Raw genomic sequence first — 3,841 nt, 5'->3', positions numbered from 1 at the left:
ATTTATTTATTTTTTTAACTTTTATTTTATTTTTAAACTTTACAATATTGTATTGGTTTTGCCAAATATCGAAATGAATTCGCCACAGGTATACATGTGTTCCCCATCCTGAACCCTCCTCCCTCCCATACCATCCCTCTGGGTCGTCCCAGTGCACCAGCCCCAAGCATCCAGTATCGTGCATCGAACCTGGACTGGCGACTCGTTTCATACATGATATTATATATGTTTCAATGCCATTCTCCCAAATCTTCCCACCCTCTCCCTCTCCCACAGAATCCATAAGACTGTTCTATACATCAGTGTCTCTTTTGCTGTCTCGTATACAGAGACAGTTATTGTTATTGTTATTGTTACCATCTTTCTAAATTCCATATATATGTGTTAGTATACTGTATTGGTGTTTTTCTTCCTGGCTTACTTCACTCTGTATAATAGGCTCCAGTTTCATCCACCTCATTAGAACTGATTCAAATGTATTCTTTTTAATGGCTGAGTAATAAATTTCCTAAGTCTATAGATAGAGATAAACATGTAATAAATAAAATGTAAATTTTTTATATTAATCACATTCTAAATTGTCAGATAATAGACCATATTCAGTTCAGTTCAGTCACTCAGTCGTGTCCGACTCTTTGTGACCCTATGGATTGCAGCACGCCAGGCTTCCCTGTCCATCACCAACTCCTGGAGCCTATCAAACTTATGTCCATAGAGTAGGTGATGCCATCCAACCATATGATAGACCATAATATCATCACAAAATTGTTTCAGTATAATGCATTAACACAAGAAAGACAGGGGTAAACTGTGTATTCATCAGATTAGTAAAATATTCATATCTAGATTGTTAATAAGTTAGTTTAGTATGATATTTCAACATTATCATTATTTCTTAGTGGAAATATGAGGACTAAAATAAAATTTTGAAAAGCTACTTAATATATTCAAAAGGTTAAAACCATTAGTGTAGATGTTAAACATTGCATAGTTTGCCTGTCAGTCTTCTTATTAATTTTTACATTTCAAGTAAATTCTCCATTGTTCCTTAGTACCTGTATCAATTGTCTTTAACTATAAAGTTTCTACACATTACTTTGATTCCAGTTAGTAACTGGGACCGGAGAAGGCAATGGCACCCCACTCCAGTACTCTTGCCTGGAAAATCCCATGGGCGTAGGAGCCTGGTAGGCTGCAGTCCATGGGGTCGCTAAGAGTCAGAAACGACTGAGCGACTTCACTTTCACTTTTCCCCTTCATGCATTGGAGAAGGAAATGGCAACCCATTCCACTGTTCTTGCCTGGAGAATCCCAGGGACGGGGGAGCCTGGTGGGCTGCCATCTATGGGGTCGCACAGAGTCGGACACGACTGACGCGACTTAGCAGCAGCAGTAACTGGAATATGTGAAGAAACTTATTATTAAAGAGTCCTACTGTTATTAGTGGCTTTCCAGGTGGTGCTAGTTGTAAAGAACTTGCCTGACAATGCATGAGACACAAACGATGAGGGTTTGATCCCTGAGTCTGGAAGATCCCCTGGAGAAGGAAATGGCAACCCAATCCAGTACCCTTGCCTGGAGAACCCCATAGACAGAGGAACCTGGCAGGCTACAGATCCTGGGGTTGCAAAGAGCTGGACAGGACTAAAGTGACTTAGCATGCATGCACTGTCATTAAAAAATTTTCAGTCTCTGATAATAGAGTTAAATGAAACAATGTTCTTGATTTTAGGCATAGCATGTTTTTATCTACAATTTAGACTCAAAATAAAGTGTTTGATTATTTATCTTATCAATGTATATTTACTAATAAAAGTATTAATGAACATTTTTTAAGATGCTAAACTTTAGACTGCTTGAAAAGATATTCATATTTGAAAGCATCTGATTCTCACTTTATGTAATAATTAATGTTTCAAACTCCAGAGAAGAAAATAGTGTCCAGTGAATAATAAAATATTCCAACTTTCAAACAAAGTAGTCTGACAGTGTACTTTCATAGAAACAACTGAATATATTCAAAATTTATTACTCTCATGAAAATGAAATGTTTCAATAGCACCAACTATTTTAAGACATTATATAATGTGGATTTTTTTTCAATAAGTTTGACTGCAGGAGATTCTGCCTAGTTTATTACCCTTTTTATACAGTCAATATCTGTGGTGCTCAGTTCATACACACAAATTTTATATTTTATTCACATTTCTATTCCAAGATCAACTATATATACTTTTTGTCAATATATGTTTATGTTTGTCCATATTTAATAAGATACGATGCAAATAGCTGAAAATGCATACATTTTAATTGATCACACTTTGTTGTAATAAAGAAAATATATTAATGGGAGACTTTCTTAATAACATTTAAAAATTTGTTCTTACAGTAAAAAAATAAAATAAATATAATTTATTATTCATATTTACTTATTAAATGTTTCAAATAAGTAGAATTTAGAATTCATTGTTTTATGTGATATCAAATTATTTCAAATTCTATTTAAAAGTGAGATTTTAATCTTTTGTTCTTTTTTTGAGTTTGATTACCTTCCATTTCTTAAGACTCTTAAAAATTCTGATATTGAAAATGAGAGAAAGTGAAAATGTTAGTTGCTCAGTCAGGTACAACTGTTTGCAACCCCATGGAGCCCACCAGGCTCTCTGTCCATGGAATCCTCCAGGCTGAAATACTGAAGTGGGTTGCCATTCCCTTCTCAAGGGGATCTTCTCCACCCAGGGATCTAACCCAGGTTTTCCTCACTGGAGGCAGATTCTTTAACATCTGAAAGAAATGGTGTTATATGTTGTATGATACCAATCACTTCACTTTTCAAACAATGTGTATATTATACACTGAATAAAAATATTTGCTTCTACAGTAGCTAAATATAAAATGTTTTGAATGAATCAATTTACTCTCTGCTTCCCTTGTGGCTCAGCTGGTAAAGAATTCACCTGCAATGCAGGAGACCTGGGTTCGATCCCTAGGTGGGAAGATCCCCTGAAGAAGGGAAAGGCTACCCACTCCAGTATTCTGGCCTGGAGAATTCCATGGACTACATAGTCCATGGGGTCGCAAAGAGTCGGACAAGACTGAGCAACTTTCACTTAAGCTCACTTAAGCTTATCATTTCATAAGGACTGAAGATATTTCTACATAGATCAAAGGAATAATTGTACCTGTTTCATGAAAGTGAAAAGTGAAAGTGAAGTCGTTCAGTCGTGTCCGACTCTTTGCAACCCCATGGACTGCAGCCTACCAGGCTCCTCCGTCCATGGGATTTTCCAAGCAAGAGTACTGGAGTGGGTTGCCATTGCCTTCTCCATTCATGCAGTTTAGGTACACGCTAAATTGTAAACTATATTATGATAGGCCATTGTGGAATTTCTAACAATGTAGCTCACTTAAAAAATACCTTATTATGATATAAAGGCATATTTTATTTTATTTTTGTCATTAACATAGCCTACTTTAATGCCATATCCAGGTATTTATACCCTGTATAATATTAGAAATGTAATTCTCACTCTAACAATTAAATTACTCAACTGGTCATCTCAAATATAAAGTTCTACTGTAATTGAAATAAATTTGGTGGTAAATATCAAGCCCTCCTATCATGAAATATTCATGCAACGTATTTATGATCATAGTAATATCTTAAAGTTATATATTAATGCTTAAAAGTATGAATTAGGAGACTGTATAATTACTTATTACATAAAAAATATTTCTGACTCTTGTACCACTCAGGAAATCTTGGTATCATGGAAATACATGTTTACTTGTTTCTTGTGATTGTTTAGTTGCTAAGTCATGTCTGATCCTTTTGTGACCC

Source organism: Bison bison, unplaced genomic scaffold (assembly GCF_000754665.1).
Source record: "Bison bison bison isolate TAMUID 2011002044 unplaced genomic scaffold, Bison_UMD1.0 scf7180017864347, whole genome shotgun sequence".
Lineage (NCBI taxonomy): Eukaryota > Metazoa > Chordata > Mammalia > Artiodactyla > Bovidae > Bison > Bison bison.
The sequence above is the reverse complement of the archived record's forward strand: the minus strand, read 5'-3'. Positions refer to the sequence as shown.